This window comes from Scyliorhinus torazame, chromosome 16, assembly GCF_047496885.1.
Source record: "Scyliorhinus torazame isolate Kashiwa2021f chromosome 16, sScyTor2.1, whole genome shotgun sequence".
Classification (NCBI taxonomy): Eukaryota; Metazoa; Chordata; class Chondrichthyes; order Carcharhiniformes; family Scyliorhinidae; genus Scyliorhinus; species Scyliorhinus torazame.
The window spans coordinates 195,729,582-195,749,200 of NC_092722.1; positions in this window are offsets into that span (position 1 = coordinate 195,729,582).

Here is a 19,619-nt window from a genome sequence, read left to right on the forward strand (position 1 = left end):
GGGAGTGTTTGATGGGGACAGTGTAGAGGGAGCTTTACTCTGTATCTAACCCCGTGCTGTACCCGTCCTGGGAGTGTTTGATGAGGACAGTGTAGAGGGAGCTTTACTCTGTATCTAACCCGTGCTGTACCTGTCCTGGGAGTGTGTGATGGGGACTGTAGAGGGAGCTTTACTCTGTATCTAACCCCGTGCTGTGTCTGTCCTGGGAGTGTTTGATGGGGACAGTGTAGAGGGAGCTTTACTCTGTATCTAACCCGTGCTGTACCTGTCCTGGGTGTGTGTGATGGGGACTGTAGAGGGAGCTTTACTCTGTATCTAACCCCGTGCTGTACCTGTCCTGGGAGTGTTTGATGGGGACAGTGTAGAGGGAGCTTTACTCTGTATCTAACCCCGTGCTGTGTCTGTCCTGGGAGTGTTTGATGGGGACAGTGTAGAGGGAGCTTTACTCTGTATCTAACCCCGTGCTGTACCTGTCCTGGGAGTGTGTCATGGGGACAGTGTAGAGGGAGCTTTACTCTGTATCTAACCCCATGCTGTACCCGTCCTGGGAGTGTTTGATGAGGACAGTGTAGAGGGAGCTTTACTCTGTATCTAACCCCGTGCTGTACCCGTCCTGGGAGTGTTTGATGAGGACAGTGTAGAGGGAGCTTTACTCTGTATCTAACCCCGTGCTGTGTCTGTCCTGGGAGTGTTTGATGGGGACAGTGTAGAGGGAGCTTTACTCTGTATCTAACCCGTGCTGTACCTGTCCTGGGTGTGTGTGATGGGGACTGTAGAGGGAGCTTTACTCTGTATCTAACCCCGTGCTGTACCTGTCCTGGGAGTGTTTGATGGGGACAGTGTAGAGGGAGCTTTACTCTGTATCGAAACCTCGTGCTGTACCTGTCCTGGGAGTGTGTGATGGGGACTGTAGAGGGAGCTTTACTCTGTATCTAACCCCGTGCTGTACCTGGCCTGGGAGTGTTTGATGGGGACAGTGTAGAGGGAGCTTTACTCTGTATCTTACCCCGTGCTGTACCTGTCCTGGGAGTGTGTGATGGGGACAGTGTAGAGGGAGCTTTACTCTGTATCTAACCCCATGCTGTACCCGTCCTGGGAGTGTTTGATGAGGACAGTGTAGAGGGAGCTTTACTCTGTATCTAACCCCGTGCTGTGTCTGTCCTGGGAGTGTTTGATGGGGACAGTGTAGAGGGAGCTTTACTCTGTATCTAACCCATGCTGTACCTGTCCTGGGAGTGTGTGATGGGGACTGTAGAGGGAGCTTTACTCTGTATCGAAACTTCGTGCTGTACCTGTCCTGGGAGTGTGTGATGGGGACAGTGTAGAGGGAGCTTTACTCTGTATCTAACCCCGTGCTGTACCCGTCCTGGGAGTGTTTGATGAGGACAGTGTAGAGGGAGCTTGACTCTGTATCTAACCCATGCTGTACCTGTCCTGGGAGTGTTTGATGGTGACAGTGTAGAGGGAGCTTTACTCTGTTTCTAACCCGGTGCTGTCCCTGTTCTGGGAGTGTTTGATGGGGACAGTGTAGAGGGAGCTTTACTCTGTATCTAACCCCGTGCTGTACCCGTCCTGGGAGTGTTTGATGAGGACAGTGTAGAGGGAGCTTTACTCTGTATCTAACCCGTGCTGTACCTGTCCTGGGAGTGTGTGATGGGGACTGTAGAGGGAGCTTTACTCTGTATCTAACCCCGTGCTGTGTCTGTCCTGGGAGTGTTTGATGGGGACAGTGTAGAGGGAGCTTTTCTCTGTATCTAACCCGTGCTGTACCTGTCCTGGGAGTGTGTGATGGGGACAGTGTAGAGGGAGCTTTACTCTGTATCTAACCCCATGCTGTACCCGTCCTGGGAGTGTTTGATGAGGACAGTGTAGAGGGAGCTTTACTCTGTATCTAACCCCGTGCTGTACCCGTCCTGGGAGTGTTTGATGAGGACAGTGTAGAGGGAGCTTGACTCTGTATCTAACCCATGCTGTACCTGTCCTGGGAGTGTTTGATGGTGACAGTGTAGAGGGAGCTTTACTCTGTTTCTAACCCGGTGCTGTCCCTGTTCTGGGAGTGTTTGATGGGGACAGTGTATAGGGAGCTTTACTCTGTATCTAACCCCGTGCTGTACCCGTCCTGTGAGTGTTTGATGAGGACAGTGTAGAGGGAGCTTTACTCTGTATTTAACCCCGTGCTGTGTCTGTCCTGGGACTGTTTGATGGGGACAGTGTAGAGGGAGCTTAACTCTGTCTCTAACCCCGTGCTGCACCTGTCCTGGGAGTGTTGGATGGGGACAGTGTAGAGGGAGCTTTACTCTGTATCTAACCCCGTGATCTGTCTGTCCTGGGAATGTTTGATGGGAACAGTGTAGAGGGAGCTTTACTCTGCATCTAACCCGTGCTGTACCCGTCCTGGGAGTGTTTGATGGGGACAGTGTAGAGGGAGCTTTACTCTGTATCTAACCCGCGCTGTACCTGTCCTGGGAGTGTTTGATGGGGACAGTGTAGAGGGAGCTTTACTCTGTATCTAACCCGTGCTGTACCCGTCCTGGGAGTGTTTGATGTGGACAGTGTGGAGGGAGCTTTACTCTGTATCTAACCCGTGCTGTACCTGTCCTGGGAGTGTTTGATGGGGACAGTGTAGAGGGAGCTTTACTCTGTATCTAACCCGTGCTGTACCTGTCCTGGGAGTGTTTGATGGGGACAGTGTAGAGGCAGCTTTACTCTGTATCTAACCCCGTGCTGTGTCTGTCCTGGGAGTGTTTGATGGGGACACAGTAGAGGGAGCTTTACTCTGTATCTAACCCGTGCTGTACCTGTCCTGGGAGTGTTTGATGAGGACAGTGTAGAGGGAGCTTTACTCTGTATCTAACCCCGTGCTGTGTCTGTCCTGGGAGTGTTTGATGGGGACAGTGTAGAGGGAGCTTTACTCTGTATCTAACCCCGTGCTGTACCTGTCCTGGGAGTGTGTCATGGGGACAGTGTAGAGGGAGCTTTACTCTGTATCTAACCCCATGCTGTACCCGTCCTGGGAGTGTTTGATGAGGACAGTGTAGAGGGAGCTTTACTCTGTATCTAACCCCGTGCTGTACCCGTCCTGGGAGTGTTTGATGAGGACAGTGTAGAGGGAGCTTTACTCTGTATCTAACCCCGTGCTGTGTCTGTCCTGGGAGTGTTTGATGGGGACAGTGTAGAGGGAGCTTTACTCTGTATCTAACCCGTGCTGTACCTGTCCTGGGTGTGTGTGATGGGGACTGTAGAGGGAGCTTTACTCTGTATCTAACCCCGTGCTGTACCTGTCCTGGGAGTGTTTGATGGGGACAGTGTAGAGGGAGCTTTACTCTGTATCGAAACCTCGTGCTGTACCTGTCCTGGGAGTGTGTGATGGGGACTGTAGAGGGAGCTTTACTCTGTATCTAACCCCGTGCTGTACCTGGCCTGGGAGTGTTTGATGGGGACAGTGTAGAGGGAGCTTTACTCTGTATCTTACCCCGTGCTGTACCTGTCCTGGGAGTGTGTGATGGGGACAGTGTAGAGGGAGCTTTACTCTGTATCTAACCCCATGCTGTACCCGTCCTGGGAGTGTTTGATGAGGACAGTGTAGAGGGAGCTTTACTCTGTATCTAACCCCGTGCTGTGTCTGTCCTGGGAGTGTTTGATGGGGACAGTGTAGAGGGAGCTTTACTCTGTATCTAACCCATGCTGTACCTGTCCTGGGAGTGTGTGATGGGGACTGTAGAGGGAGCTTTACTCTGTATCGAAACTTCGTGCTGTACCTGTCCTGGGAGTGTGTGATGGGGACAGTGTAGAGGGAGCTTTACTCTGTATCTAACCCCATGCTGTACCCGTCCTGGGAGTGTTTGATGAGGACAGTGTAGAGGGAGCTTTACTCTGTATCTAACCCCGTGCTGTACCTGTCCTGGGAGTGTTTGATGGTGACAGTGTAGAGGGAGCTTTACTCTGTTTCTAACCCGGTGCTGTCCCTGTTCTGGGAGTGTTTGATGGGGACAGTGTAGAGGGAGCTTTACTCTGTATCTAACCCCGTGCTGTACCCGTCCTGGGAGTGTTTGATGAGGACAGTGTAGAGGGAGCTTTACTCTGTATCTAACCCGTGCTGTACCTGTCCTGGGAGTGTGTGATGGGGACTGTAGAGGGAGCTTTACTCTGTATCTAACCCCGTGCTGTGTCTGTCCTGGGAGTGTTTGATGGGGACAGTGCAGAGGGAGCTTTTCTCTGTATCTAACCCGTGCTGTACCTGTCCTGGGAGTGTGTGATGGGGACAGTGTAGAGGGAGCTTTACTCTGTATCTAACCCCATGCTGTACCCGTCCTGGGAGTGTTTGATGAGGACAGTGTAGAGGGAGCTTTACTCTGTATCTAACCCCGTGCTGTACCCGTCCTGGGAGTGTTTGATGAGGACAGTGTAGAGGGAGCTTGACTCTGTATCTAACCCATGCTGTACCTGTCCTGGGAGTGTTTGATGGTGACAGTGTAGAGGGAGCTTTACTCTGTTTCTAACCCGGTGCTGTCCCTGTTCTGGGAGTGTTTGATGGGGACAGTGTATAGGGAGCTTTACTCTGTATCTAACCCCGTGCTGTACCCGTCCTGTGAGTGTTTGATGAGGACAGTGTAGAGGGAGCTTTACTCTGTATCTAACCCGTGCTGTACCTGTCCTGGGAGTGTGTGATGGGGACTGTAGAGGGAGCTTTACTCTGTATCTAACCCCATGCTGTACCCGTCCTGGGAGTGTTTGATGAGGACAGTGTAGAGGGAGCTTTACTCTGTATCTAACCCCGTGCTGTACCCGTCCTGGGAGTGTTTGATGAGGACAGTGTAGAGGGAGCTTTACTCTGTATCTAACCCCGTGATCTGTCTGTCCTGGGAATGTTTGATGGGAACAGTGTAGAGGGAGCTTTACTCTGCATCTAACCCGTGCTGTACCCGTCCTGGGAGTGTTTGATGGGGACAGTGTAGAGGGAGCTTTACTCTGTATCTAACCCGTGCTGTACCTGTCCTGGGAGTGTTTGATGGGGACAGTGTAGAGGGAGCTTTACTCTGTATCTAACCCGTGCTGTACCCGTCCTGGGAGTGTTTGATGTGGACAGTGTGGAGGGAGCTTTACTCTGTATCTAACCCGTGCTGTACCTGTCCTGGGAGTGTTTGATGGGGACAGTGTAGAGGGAGCTTTACTCTGTATCTAACCCGTGCTGTACCTGTCCTGGGAGTGTTTGATGGGGACAGTGTAGAGGCAGCTTTACTCTGTATCTAACCCCGTGCTGTGTCTGTCCTGGGAGTGTTTGATGGGGACACAGTAGAGGGAGCTTTACTCTGTATCTAACCCGTGCTGTACCTGTCCTGGGAGTGTTTGATGAGGACAGTGTAGAGGGAGCTTTACTCTGTATCTAACCCCGTGCTGTGTCTGTCCTGGGAGTGTTTGATGGGGACAGTGTAGAGGGAGCTTTACTCTGTATCTAACCCCGTGCTGTACCTGTCCTGGGAGTGTGTCATGGGGACAGTGTAGAGGGAGCTTTACTCTGTATCTAACCCCATGCTGTACCCGTCCTGGGAGTGTTTGATGAGGACAGTGTAGAGGGAGCTTTACTCTGTATCTAACCCCGTGCTGTACCCGTCCTGGGAGTGTTTGATGAGGACAGTGTAGAGGGAGCTTTACTCTGTATCTAACCCCGTGCTGTGTCTGTCCTGGGAGTGTTTGATGGGGACAGTGTAGAGGGAGCTTTACTCTGTATCTAACCCGTGCTGTACCTGTCCTGGGTGTGTGTGATGGGGACTGTAGAGGGAGCTTTACTCTGTATCTAACCCCGTGCTGTGTCTGTCCTGGGGGTGTTTGATGGGGACAGTGTAGAGGGAGCTTTACTCTGTATCTAACCCCGTGCTGTGTCTGTCCTGGGAGTGTTTGATGGGGACAGTGTAGAGGGAGCTTTTCTCTGTATCTAACCCGTGCTGTACCTGTCCTGGGAGTGTGTGATGGGGACAGTGTAGAGGGAGCTTTACTCTGTATCTAACCCGTGCTGTACCTGTCCTGGGAGTGTTTGATGGGGACAGTGTAGAGGGAGCTTTACTCTGTATCTAACCCCGTGCTGTACCTGTCCTGGGAGTGTTTGATGGGGACAGTGTAGAGGGAGCTTTACTCTGTATCGAAACTTCGTGCTGTACCTGTCCTGGGAGTGTGTGATGGGGACAGTGTAGAGGGAGCTTTACTCTGTATCTAACCCCATGCTGTACCCGTCCTGGGAGTGTTTGATGAGGACAGTGTAGAGGGAGCTTTACTCTGTATCTAACCCCGTGCTGTACCCGTCCTGGGAGTGTTTGATGAGGACAGTGTAGAGGGAGCTTGACTCTGTATCTAACCCATGCTGTACCTGTCCTGGGAGTGTTTGATGGTGACAGTGTAGAGGGAGCTTTACTCTGTTTCTAACCCGGTGCTGTCCCTGTTCTGGGAGTGTTTGATGGGGACAGTGTAGAGGGAGCTTTACTCTGTATCTAACACCGTGCTGTATCTGTCCTGGGAGTGTTTGATGGGGACAGTGTAGAGGGAGCTTTACTCTGTATCTAACCCGTGCTGTACCTGTCCTGGGAGTGTGTGATGGGGACTGTAGAGGGAGCTTTACTCTGTATCTAACCCCATGCTGTACCCGTCCTGGGAGTGTTTGATGAGGACAGTGTAGAGGGAGCTTTACTCTGTATCTAACCCGTGCTGTACCTGTCCTGGGAGTGTGTGATGGGGACTGTAGAGGGAGCTTTACTCTGTATCTAACCCCGTGCTGTGTCTGTCCTGGGAGTGTTTGATGGGGACTGTAGAGGGAGCTTTACTCTGTATCTAACCCCGTGCTGTACCTGTCCTGGGAGTGTTTGATGGGGACAGTGTAGAGGGAGCTTTACTCTGTATCGAAACTTCGTGCTGTACCTGTCCTGGGAGTGTGTGATGGGGACAGTGTAGAGGGAGCTTTACTCTGTATCTAACCCCATGCTGTACCCGTCCTGGGAGTGTTTGATGAGGACAGTGTAGAGGGAGCTTTACTCTGTATCTAACCCCGTGCTGTACCCGTCCTGGGAGTGTTTGATGAGGACAGTGTAGAGGGAGCTTGACTCTGTATCTAACCCCGTGCTGTACCTGTCCTGGGAGTGTTTGATGGTGACAGTGTAGAGGGAGCTTTACTCTGTTTCTAACCCGGTGCTGTCCCTGTTCTGGGAGTGTTTGATGGGGACAGTGTAGAGGGAGCTTTACTCTGTATCTAACCCCGTGCTGTACCCGTCCTGTGAGTGTTTGATGAGGACAGTGTAGAGGGAGCTTTACTCTGTATCTAACCCGTGCTGTACCTGTCCTGGGAGTGTGTGATGGGGACTGTAGAGGGAGCTTTACTCTGTATCTAACCCGTGCTGTACCTGTCCTGGGAGTGTTTGATGAGGACAGTGTAGAGGGAGCTTTACTCTGTATTTAACCCCGTGCTGTGTCTGTCCTGGGACTGTTTGATGGGGACAGTGTAGAGGGAGCTTAACTCTGTCTCTAACCCCGTGCTGCACCTGTCCTGGGAGTGTTGGATGGGGACAGTGTAGAGGGAGCTTTACTCTGTATCTAACCCCGTGATCTGTCTGTCCTGGGAATGTTTGATGGGAACAGTGTAGAGGGAGCTTTACTCTGCATCTAACCCGTGCTGTACCCGTCCTGGGAGTGTTTGATGGGGACAGTGTAGAGGGAGCTTTACTCTGTATCTAACCCGTGCTGTACCTGTCCTGGGAGTGTTTGATGGGGACAGTGTAGAGGGAGCTTTACTCTGTATCTAACCCGTGCTGTACCCGTCCTGGGAGTGTTTGATGTGGACAGTGTGGAGGGAGCTTTACTCTGTATCTAACCCGTGCTGTACCTGTCCTGGGAGTGTTTGATGGGGACAGTGTAGAGGGAGCTTTACTCTGTATCTAACCCGTGCTGTACCTGTCCTGGGAGTGTTTGATGGGGACAGTGTAGAGGCAGCTTTACTCTGTATCTAACCCCGTGCTGTGTCTGTCCTGGGAGTGTTTGATGGGGACACAGTAGAGGGAGCTTTACTCTGTATCTAACCCGTGCTGTACCTGTCCTGGGAGTGTTTGATGAGGACAGTGTAGAGGGAGCTTTACTCTGTATCTAACCCCGTGCTGTGTCTGTCCTGGGAGTGTTTGATGGGAACAGTGTAGAGGGAGCTTTACTCTGTATCTAACCCCGTGCTGTACCTGTCCTGGGAGTGTGTCATGGGGACAGTGTAGAGGGAGCTTTACTCTGTATCTAACCCCATGCTGTACCCGTCCTGGGAGTGTTTGATGAGGACAGTGTAGAGGGAGCTTTACTCTGTATCTAACCCCGTGCTGTACCCGTCCTGGGAGTGTTTGATGAGGACAGTGTAGAGGGAGCTTTACTCTGTATCTAACCCCGTGCTGTGTCTGTCCTGGGAGTGTTTGATGGGGACAGTGTAGAGGGAGCTTTACTCTGTATCTAACCCGTGCTGTACCTGTCCTGGGTGTGTGTGATGGGGACTGTAGAGGGAGCTTTACCCTGTATCTAACCCCGTGCTGTACCTGTCCTGGGAGTGTTTGATGGGGACAATGTAGAGGGAGCTTTACTCTGTATCGAAACCTCGTGCTGTACCTGTCCTGGGAGTGTGTGATGGGGACAGTGTAGAGGGAGCTTTACTCTGTATCTAACCCCATGCTGTACCCGTCCTGGGAGTGTTTGATGAGGACAGTGTAGAGGGAGCTTTACTCTGTATCTAACCCCGTGCTGTACCCGTCCTGGGAGTGTTTGATGAGGACAGTGTAGAGGGAGCTTGACTCTGTATCTAACCCATGCTGTACCTGTCCTGGGAGTGTTTGATGGTGACAGTGTAGAGGGAGCTTTACTCTGTTTCTAACCCGGTGCTGTCCCTGTTCTGGGAGTGTTTGATGGGGACAGCGTAGAGGGAGCTTTACTCTGTATCTAACCCCGTGCTGTACCCGTCCTGCGAGTGTTTGATGAGGACAGTGTAGAGGGAGCTTTACTCTGTATCTAACCCATGCTGTACCTGTCCTGGGAGTGTTTGATGGGGACTGTAGAGGAAGCTTTACTCTGTATCTAACCCCGTGCTGTACCTGTCCTGGGAGTGTTGGTGAGGACAGTGTAGAGGGAGCTTTACTCTGTATTTAACCCCGTGCTGTGTCTGTCCTGGGACTGTTTGATGGGGACAGTGTAGAGGGAGCTTAACTCTGTCTCTAACCCGTGCTGTACCTGTCCTGCGAGTATTTGATGGGGACAGTGTAGAGGGAGCTTTACTCTGTATCTAACCCCGTGCTGCGCCTGTCCTGGGAGTGTTGGATGGGGACAGTGTAGAGGGAGCTTTACTCTGTATCTAACCCCGTGCTCTGTCTGTCCTGGGAATGTTTGATGGGAACAGTGTAGAGGGAGCTTTACTCTGCATCTAACCCGTGCTGTACCCGTCCTGGGAGTGTTTGATGGGGACAGTGTAGAGGGAGCTTTACTCTGTATCTAACCCGTGCTGTACCTGTCCTGGGAGTGTTAGATGGGGACAGTGTAGAGGGAGCTTTACTCTGTATCTAACCCGTGCTGTACCCGTCCTGGGAGTGTTTCATGGGGACAGTGTGGAGGGAGCTTTGCTCTGTATCTAACCCGTGCTGTACCTGTCCTGGGAGTGTTTGATGGGGACAGTGTAGAGGGAGCTTTACTCTGTATCTAACCCGTGCTGTACCTGTCCTGGGAGTGTGTGATGGGGACAGTGTAGAGGGAGCTTTACTCTGTATCTAACCCGTGCTGTACCTGTCCTGGGAGTGTGTGATGGGGACTGTAGAGGGAGCTTTACTCTGTATCTAACCCCGTGCTGTACCTGTCCTGGGAGTGTTTGATGGGGACAGTGTAGAGGGAGCTTTACTCTGTCTCGAAACTTCGTGCTGTACCTGTCCTGGGAGTGTGTGATGGGGACAGTGTAGAGGGAGCTTTACTCTGTATCTAACCCCATGCTGTACCCGTCCTGGGAGTGTTTGATGAGGACAGTGTAGAGGGAGCTTTACTCTGTATCTAACCCCGTGCTGTACCCGTCCTGGGAGTGTTTGATGAGGACAGTGTAGAGGGAGCTTGACTCTGTATCTAACCCATGCTGTCCCTGTCCTGGGAGTGTTTGATGGTGACAGTGTAGAGGGAGCTTTACTCTGTTTCTAACCCGGTGCTGTCCCTGTTCTGGGAGTGTTTGATGGGGACAGTGTAGAGGGAGCTTTACTCTGTATCTAACCCCGTGCTGTACCCGTCCTGTGAGTGTTTGATGAGGACAGTGTAGAGGGAGCTTTACTCTGTATCTAACCCGTGCTGTACCTGTCCTGGGAGTGTGTGATGGGGACTGTAGAGGGAGCTTTACTCTGTATCTAACCCCATGCTGTACCCGTCCTGGGAGTGTTTGATGAGGACAGTGTAGAGGGAGCTTTACTCTGTATCTAACCCCGTGCTGTACCCGTCCTGGGAGTGTTTGATGAGGACAGTGTAGAGGGAGCTTGACTCTGTATCTAACCCATGCTGTACCTGTCCTGGGAGTGTTTGATGGTGACAGTGTAGAGGGAGCTTTACTCTGTTTCTAACCCGGTGCTGTCCCTGTTCTGGGAGTGTTTGATGGGGACAGTGTAGAGGGAGCTTTACTCTGTATCTAACCCCGTGCTGTACCCGTCCTGTGAGTGTTTGATGAGGACAGTGTAGAGGGAGCTTTACTCTGTATCTAACCCGTGCTGTACCTGTCCTGGGAGTGTTTGATGGGGACAGTGTAGAGGGAGCTTTACTCTGTATCTAACCCCATGCTGTACCCGTCCTGGGAGTGTTTGATGAGGACAGTGTAGAGGGAGCTTTACTCTGTATCTAACCCCGTGCTGTACCCGTCCTGGGAGTGTTTGATGAGGACAGTGTAGAGGGAGCTTTACTCTGTATCTAACCCCGTGATCTGTCTGTCCTGGGAATGTTTGATGGGAACAGTGTAGAGGGAGCTTTACTCTGCATCTAACCCGTGCTGTACCCGTCCTGGGAGTGTTTGATGGGGACAGTGTAGAGGGAGCTTTACTCTGTATCTAACCCGTGCTGTACCTGTCCTGGGAGTGTTTGATGGGGACAGTGTAGAGGGAGCTTTACTCTGTATCTAACCCGTGCTGTACCCGTCCTGGGAGTGTTTGATGTGGACAGTGTGGAGGGAGCTTTACTCTGTATCTAACCCGTGCTGTACCTGTCCTGGGAGTGTTTGATGGGGACAGTGTAGAGGGAGCTTTACTCTGTATCTAACCCGTGCTGTACCTGTCCTGGGAGTGTTTGATGGGGACAGTGTAGAGGCAGCTTTACTCTGTATCTAACCCCGTGCTGTGTCTGTCCTGGGAGTGTTTGATGGGGACACAGTAGAGGGAGCTTTACTCTGTATCTAACCCGTGCTGTACCTGTCCTGGGAGTGTTTGATGAGGACAGTGTAGAGGGAGCTTTACTCTGTATCTAACCCCGTGCTGTGTCTGTCCTGGGAGTGTTTGATGGGGACAGTGTAGAGGGAGCTTTACTCTGTATCTAACCCCGTGCTGTACCTGTCCTGGGAGTGTGTCATGGGGACAGTGTAGAGGGAGCTTTACTCTGTATCTAACCCCATGCTGTACCCGTCCTGGGAGTGTTTGATGAGGACAGTGTAGAGGGAGCTTTACTCTGTATCTAACCCCGTGCTGTACCCGTCCTGGGAGTGTTTGATGAGGACAGTGTAGAGGGAGCTTTACTCTGTATCTAACCCCGTGCTGTGTCTGTCCTGGGAGTGTTTGATGGGGACAGTGTAGAGGGAGCTTTACTCTGTATCTAACCCGTGCTGTACCTGTCCTGGGTGTGTGTGATGGGGACTGTAGAGGGAGCTTTACTCTGTATCTAACCCCGTGCTGTGTCTGTCCTGGGGGTGTTTGATGGGGACAGTGTAGAGGGTGCTTTACTCTGTATCTAACCCCGTGCTGTGTCTGTCCTGGGAGTGTTTGATGGGGACAGTGTAGAGGGAGCTTTTCTCTGTATCTAACCCGTGCTGTACCTGTCCTGGGAGTGTGTGATGGGGACTGTAGAGGGAGCTTTACTCTGTATCTAACCCCGTGCTGTACCTGTCCTGGGAGTGTTTGATGGGGACAGTGTAGAGGGAGCTTTACTCTGTATCTAACCCCGTGCTGTACCTGTCCTGGGAGTGTTTGATGGGGACAGTGTAGAGGGAGCTTTACTCTGTATCTAACCCCGTGCTGTACCTGTCCTGGGAGTGTTTGATGGGGACAGTGTAGAGGGAGCTTTACTCTGTATCGAAACTTCGTGCTGTACCTGTCCTGGGAGTGTGTGATGGGGACAGTGTAGAGGGAGCTTTACTCTGTATCTAACCCCATGCTGTACCCGTCCTGGGAGTGTTTGATGAGGACAGTGTAGAGGGAGCTTTACTCTGTATCTAACCCCGTGCTGTACCCGTCCTGGGAGTGTTTGATGAGGACAGTGTAGAGGGAGCTTGACTCTGTATCTAACCCATGCTGTACCTGTCCTGGGAGTGTTTGATGGTGACAGTGTAGAGGGAGCTTTACTCTGTTTCTAACCCGGTGCTGTCCCTGTTCTGGGAGTGTTTGATGGGGACAGTGTCGAGGGAGCTTTACTCTGTATCTAACCCCATGCTGTACCCGTCCTGGGAGTGTTTGATGAGGACAGTGTAGAGGGAGCTTTACTCTGTATCTAACCCCGTGCTGTACCTGTCCTGGGAGTGTTTGATGAGGACAGTGTAGAGGGAGCTTTACTCTGTATCTAACCCCGTGCTGTGTCTGTCCTGGGAGTGTTTGATGGGGACAGTGTAGAGGGAGCTTTACTCTGTATCTAACCCGTGCTGTACCTGTCCTGGGAGTGTGTGATGGGGACTGTAGAGGGAGCTTTACTCTGTATCTAACCCCGTGCTGTACCTGTCCTGGGAGTGTTTGATGGGGACAGTGTAGAGGGAGCTTTACTCTGTATCGAAACTTCGTGCTGTACCTGTCCTGGGAGTGTTTGATGAGGACAGTGTAGAGGGAGCTTTACTCTGTATCTAACCCCGTGCTGTACCCGTCCTGGGAGTGTTTGATGAGGACAGTGTAGAGGGAGCTTGACTCTGTATCTAACCCATGCTGTACCTGTCCTGGGAGTGTTTGATGGTGACAGTGTAGAGGGAGCTTTACTCTGTTTCTAACCCGGTGCTGTCCCTGTTCTGGGAGTGTTTGATGGGGACAGTGTAGAGGGAGCTTTACTCTGTATCTAACCCCGTGCTGTACCCGTCCTGTGAGTGTTTGATGAGGACAGTGTAGAGGGAGCTTTACTCTGTATCTAACCCGTGCTGTACCTGTCCTGGGAGTGTGTGATGGGGACTGTAGAGGGAGCTTTACTCTGTATCTAACCCGTGCTGTACCTGTCCTGGGAGTGTTTGATGAGGACAGTGTAGAGGGAGCTTTACTCTGTATTTAACCCCGTGCTGTGTCTGTCCTGGGACTGTTTGATGGGGACAGTGTAGAGGGAGCTTAACTCTGTCTCTAACCCCGTGCTGCACCTGTCCTGGGAGTGTTGGATGGGGACAGTGTAGAGGGAGCTTTACTCTGTATCTAACCCCGTGATCTGTCTGTCCTGGGAATGTTTGATGGGAACAGTGTAGAGGGAGCTTTACTCTGCATCTAACCCGTGCTGTACCCGTCCTGGGAGTGTTTGATGGGGACAGTGTAGAGGGAGCTTTACTCTGTATCTAACCCGTGCTGTACCTGTCCTGGGAGTGTTTGATGGGGACAGTGTAGAGGGAGCTTTACTCTGTATCTAACCCGTGCTGTACCCGTCCTGGGAGTGTTTGATGTGGACAGTGTGGAGGGAGCTTTACTCTGTATCTAACCCGTGCTGTACCTGTCCTGGGAGTGTTTGATGGGGACAGTGTAGAGGGAGCTTTACTCTGTATCTAACCCGTGCTGTACCTGTCCTGGGAGTGTTTGATGGGGACAGTGTAGAGGCAGCTTTACTCTGTATCTAACCCCGTGCTGTGTCTGTCCTGGGAGTGTTTGATGGGGACACAGTAGAGGGAGCTTTACTCTGTATCTAACCCGTGCTGTACCTGTCCTGGGAGTGTTTGATGAGGACAGTGTAGAGGGAGCTTTACTCTGTATCTAACCCCGTGCTGTGTCTGTCCTGGGAGTGTTTGATGGGAACAGTGTAGAGGGAGCTTTACTCTGTATCTAACCCCGTGCTGTACCTGTCCTGGGAGTGTGTCATGGGGACAGTGTAGAGGGAGCTTTACTCTGTATCTAACCCCATGCTGTACCCGTCCTGGGAGTGTTTGATGAGGACAGTGTAGAGGGAGCTTTACTCTGTATCTAACCCCGTGCTGTACCCGTCCTGGGAGTGTTTGATGAGGACAGTGTAGAGGGAGCTTTACTCTGTATCTAACCCCGTGCTGTGTCTGTCCTGGGAGTGTTTGATGGGGACAGTGTAGAGGGTGCTTTACTCTGTATCTAACCCGTGCTGTACCTGTCCTGGGTGTGTGTGATGGGGACTGTAGAGGGAGCTTTACCCTGTATCTAACCCCGTGCTGTACCTGTCCTGGGAGTGTTTGATGGGGACAATGTAGAGGGAGCTTTACTCTGTATCGAAACCTCGTGCTGTACCTGTCCTGGGAGTGTGTGATGGGGACAGTGTAGAGGGAGCTTTACTCTGTATCTAACCCCATGCTGTACCCGTCCTGGGAGTGTTTGATGAGGACAGTGTAGAGGGAGCTTTACTCTGTATCTAACCCCGTGCTGTACCCGTCCTGGGAGTGTTTGATGAGGACAGTGTAGAGGGAACTTGACTCTGTATCTAACCCATGCTGTACCTGTCCTGGGAGTGTTTGATGGTGACAGTGTAGAGGGAGCTTTACTCTGTTTCTAACCCGGTGCTGTCCCTGTTCTGGGAGTGTTTGATGGGGACAGTGTAGAGGGAGCTTTACTCTGTATCTAACCCCGTGCTGTACCCGTCCTGCGAGTGTTTGATGAGGACAGTGTAGAGGGAGCTTTACTCTGTATCTAACCCATGCTGTACCTGTCCTGGGAGTGTTTGATGGGGACAGTGTAGAGGGAGCTTTACTCTGTATCTAACCCCGTGCTGTACCTGTCCTGGGAGTGTGTGATGGGGACTGTAGAGGAAGCTTTACTCTGTATCTAACCCCGTGCTGTACCTGTCCTGGGAGTGTTGGTGAGGACAGTGTAGAGGGAGCTTTACTCTGTATTTAACCCCGTGCTGTGTCTGTCCTGGGACTGTTTGATGGGGACAGTGTAGAGGGAGCTTAACTCTGTCTCTAACCCGTGCTGTACCTGTCCTGCGAGTATTTGATGGGGACAGTGTAGAGGGAGCTTTACTCTGTATCTAACCCCGTGCTGCGCCTGTCCTGGGAGTGTTGGATGGGGACAGTGTAGAGGGAGCTTTACTCTGTATCTAACCCCGTGCTCTGTCTGTCCTGGGAATGTTTGATGGGAACAGTGTAGAGGGAGCTTTACTCTGCATCTAACCCGTGCTGTACCCGTCCTGGGAGTGTTTGATGGGGACAGTGTAGAGGGAGCTTTACTCTGTATCTAACCCGTGCTGTACCTGTCCTGGGAGTGTCAGATGGGGACAGTGTAGAGGGAGCTTTACTCTGTATCTAACCCGTGCTGTACCCGTCCTGGGAGTGTTTCATGGGGACAGTGTGGAGGGAGCTTTGCTCTGTATCTAACCCGTGCTGTACCTGTCCTGGGAGTGTTTGATGGGGACAGTGTAGAGGGAGCTTTACTCTGTATCTAACCCGTGCTGTACCTGTCCTGGGAGTGTGTGATGGGGACAGTGTAGAGGGAGCTTTACTCTGTATCTAACCCGTGCTGTACCTGTCCTGGGAGTGTGTGATGGGGACTGTAGAGGGAGCTTTACTCTGTATCTAACCCCGTGCTGTACCTGTCCTGGGAATGTTTGATGGGGACAGTGTAGAGGGAGCTTTACTCTGTATCGAAACTTCGTGCTGTACCTGTCCTGGGAGTGTGTGATGGGGACAGTGTAGAGGGAGCTTTACTCTGTATCTAACCCCATGCTGTACCCGTCCTGGGAGTGTTTGATGAGGACAGTGTAGAGGGAGCTTTACTCTGTATCTAACCCCGTGCTGTACCCGTCCTGGGAGTGTTTGATGAGGACAGTGTAGAGGGAGCTTGACTCTGTATCTAACCCATGCTGTCCCTGTCCTGGGAGTGTTTGATGGTGACAGTGTAGAGGGAGCTTTACTCTGTTTCTAACCCGGTGCTGTCCCTGTTCTGGGAGTGTTTGATGGGGACAGTGTAGAGGGAGCTTTACTCTGTATCTAACCCCGTGCTTTACCCGTCCTGTGAGTGTTTGATGAGGACAGTGTAGAGGGAGCTTTACTCTGTATCTAACCCGTGCTGTACCTGTCCTGGGAGTGTGTGATGGGGACTGTAGAGGGAGCTTTACTCTGTATCTAACCCCATGCTGTACCCGTCCTGGGAGTGTTTGATGAGGACAGTGTAGAGGGAGCTTTACTCTGTATCTAACCCCGTGCTGTACCTGTCCTGGGAGTGTTTGATGAGGACAGTGTAGAGGGAGCTTGACTCTGTATCTAACCCCGTGCTGTACCCGTCCTGGGAGTGTTTGATGAGGACAGTGTAGAGGGAGCTTGACTCTGTATCTAACCCATGCTGTACCTGTCCTGGGAGTGTTTGATGGTGACAGTGTAGAGGGAGCTTTACTCTGTTTCTAACCCGGTGCTGTCCCTGTTCTGGGAGTGTTTGATGGGGACAGTGTAGAGGGAGCTTTACTCTGTATCTAACCCCGTGCTGTACCCGTCCTGGGAGTGTTTGATGAGGACAGTGTAGAGGGAGCTTGACTCTGTATCTAACCCATGCTGTACCTGTCCTGGGAGTGTTTGATGGTGACAGTGTAGAGGGAGCTTTACTCTGTTTCTAACCCGGTGCTGTCCCTGTTCTGGGAGTGTTTGATGGGGACAGTGTAGAGGGAGCTTTACTCTGTATCTAACCCCGTGCTGTACCCGTCCTGTGAGTGTTTGATGAGGACAGTGTAGAGGGAGCTTTACTCTGTTTCTAACCCGGTGCTGTCCCTGTCCTGGGAGTGTGTGATGGGGACTGTAGAGGGAGCTTTACTCTGTATCTAACCCCGTGCTGTACCTGTCCTGGGAGTGTTTGATGAGGACAGTGTAGAGGGAGCTTTACTCTGTATCTAACCCCGTGCTGTGTCTGTCCTGGGAGTGTTTGATGGGGACAGTGTAGAGGGAGCTTTACTCTGTATCTAACCCGTGCTGTACCTGTCCTGGGAGTGTTTGATGGGGACAGTGTAGAGGGAGCTTTACTCTGTATCTAACCCGGTGCTGTCCCTGTTCTGGGAGTGTTTGATGGGGACAGTGTAGAGGGTGCTTTACTCTGTATCTAACCCCGTGCTGTACCTGTCCTGGGAGTGTTTGATGGGGACAGTGTAGAGGGAGCTTTACTCTGTATCGAAACTTCGTGCTGTACCTGTCCTGGGAGTGTGTGATGGGGACAGTGTAGAGGGAGCTTTACTCTGTATCTAACCCCATGCTGTACCCGTCCTGGGAGTGTTTGATGAGGACAGTGTAGAGGGAGCTTTACTCTGTATCTAACCCCGTGCTGTACCCGTCCTGGGAGTGTTTGATGAGGACAGTGTAGAGGGAGCTTTACTCTATATCTAACCCGTGCTGTACCTGTCCTGGGAGTGTGTGATGGGGACTGTAGAGGGAGCTTTACTCTGTATCTAACCCGGTGCTGTCCCTGTTCTGGGAGTGTTTGATGGGGACAGTGTAGAGGGTGCTTTACTCTGTATCTAACCCCGTGCTGTACCTGTCCTGGGAGTGTTTGATGGGGACAGTGTAGAGGGAGCTTTACTCTGTATCGAAACTTCGTGCTGTACCTGTCCTGGGAGTGTGTGATGGGGACAGTGTAGAGGGAGCTTTACTCTGTATCTAACCCCATGCTGTACCCGTCCTGGGAGTGTTTGATGAGGACAGTGTAGAGGGAGCTTTACTCTGTATCTAACCCCGTGCTGTACCTGTCCTGGGAGTGTTTGATGGTGACAGTGTAGAGGGAGCTTTACTCTGTTTCTAACCCGGTGCTGTCCCTGTTCTGGGAATGTTTGATGGGGACAGTGTAGAGGGAGCTTTACTCTGTATCTAACCCCGTGCTGTACCCGTCCTGTGAGTGTTTGATGAGGACAGTGTCGAGGGAGCTTTACTCTGTATCTAACCCGTGCTGTACCTGTCCTGGGAGTGTGTGATGGGGACAGTGTAGAGGGAGCTTTACTCTGTATCTAACCCCGTGCTGTACCTGTCCTGGGAGTGTTTGATGAGGACAGTGTAGAGGGAGCTTTACTCTGTATTTAACCCCGTGCTGTGTCTGTCCTGGGACTGTTTGATGGGGACAGTGTAGAGGGAGCTTAACTCTGTCTCTAACCCCGTGCTGCACCTGTCCTGGGAGTGTTGGATGGGGACAGTGTAGAGGGAGCTTTACTCTGTATCTAACCCCGTGATCTGTCTGTCCTGGGAATGTTTGATGGGAACAGTGTAGAGGGAGCTTTACTCTGCATCTAACCCGTGCTGTACCCGTCCTGGGAGTGTTTGATGGGGACAGTGTAGAGGGAGCTTTATTCTGTATCTAACCCGTGCTGTACCTGTCCTGGGAGTGTTTGATGGGGACAGTGTAGAGGGAGCTTTACTCTGTATCTAACCCGTGCTGTACCCGTCCTGGGAGTGTTTGATGTGGACAGTGTGGAGGGAGCTTTACTCTGTATCTAACCCGTGCTGTACCTGTCCTGGGAGAGTTTGATGGGGACAGTGTAGAGGGAGCTTTACTCTGTATCTAACCCGTGCTGTACCTGTCCTGGGAGTGTTTGATGGGGACAGTGTAGAGGCAGCTTTACTCTGTATCTAACCCCGTGCTGTACCCGTCCTGTGAGTGTTTGATGAGGACAGTGTAGAGGGAGCTTTACTCTGTATCTAACCCGTGCTGTACCTGTCCTGGGAGTGTGTGATGGGGACTGTAGAGGGAGCTTTACTCTGTATCTAACCCCGTGCTGTACCTGTCCTGGGAGTGTTTGATGAGGACAGTGTAGAGGGAGCTTTACTCTGTATTTAACCCCGTGCTGTGTCTGTCCTGGGACTGTTTGATGGGGACAGTGTAGAGGGAGCTTAACTCTGTCTCTAACCCCGTGCTGCACCTGTCCTGGGAGTGTTGGATGGGGACAGTGTAGAGGGAGCTTTACTCTGTATCTAACCCCGTGATCTGTCTGTCCTGGGAATGTTTGATGGGAACAGTGTAGAGGGAGCTTTACTCTGCATCTAACCCGTGCTGTACCCGTCCTGGGAGTGTTTGATGGGGACAGTGTAGAGGGAGCTTTACTCTGTATCTAACCCGTGCTGTACCTGTCCTGGGAGTGTTTGATGGGGACAGTGTAGAGGGAGCTTTACTCTGTATCTAACCCGTGCTGTACCCGTCCTGGGAGTGTTTGATGTGGACAGTGTGGAGGGAGCTTTACTCTGTATCTAACCCGTGCTGTACCTGTCCTGGGAGTGTTTGATGGGGACAGTGTAGAGGGAGCTT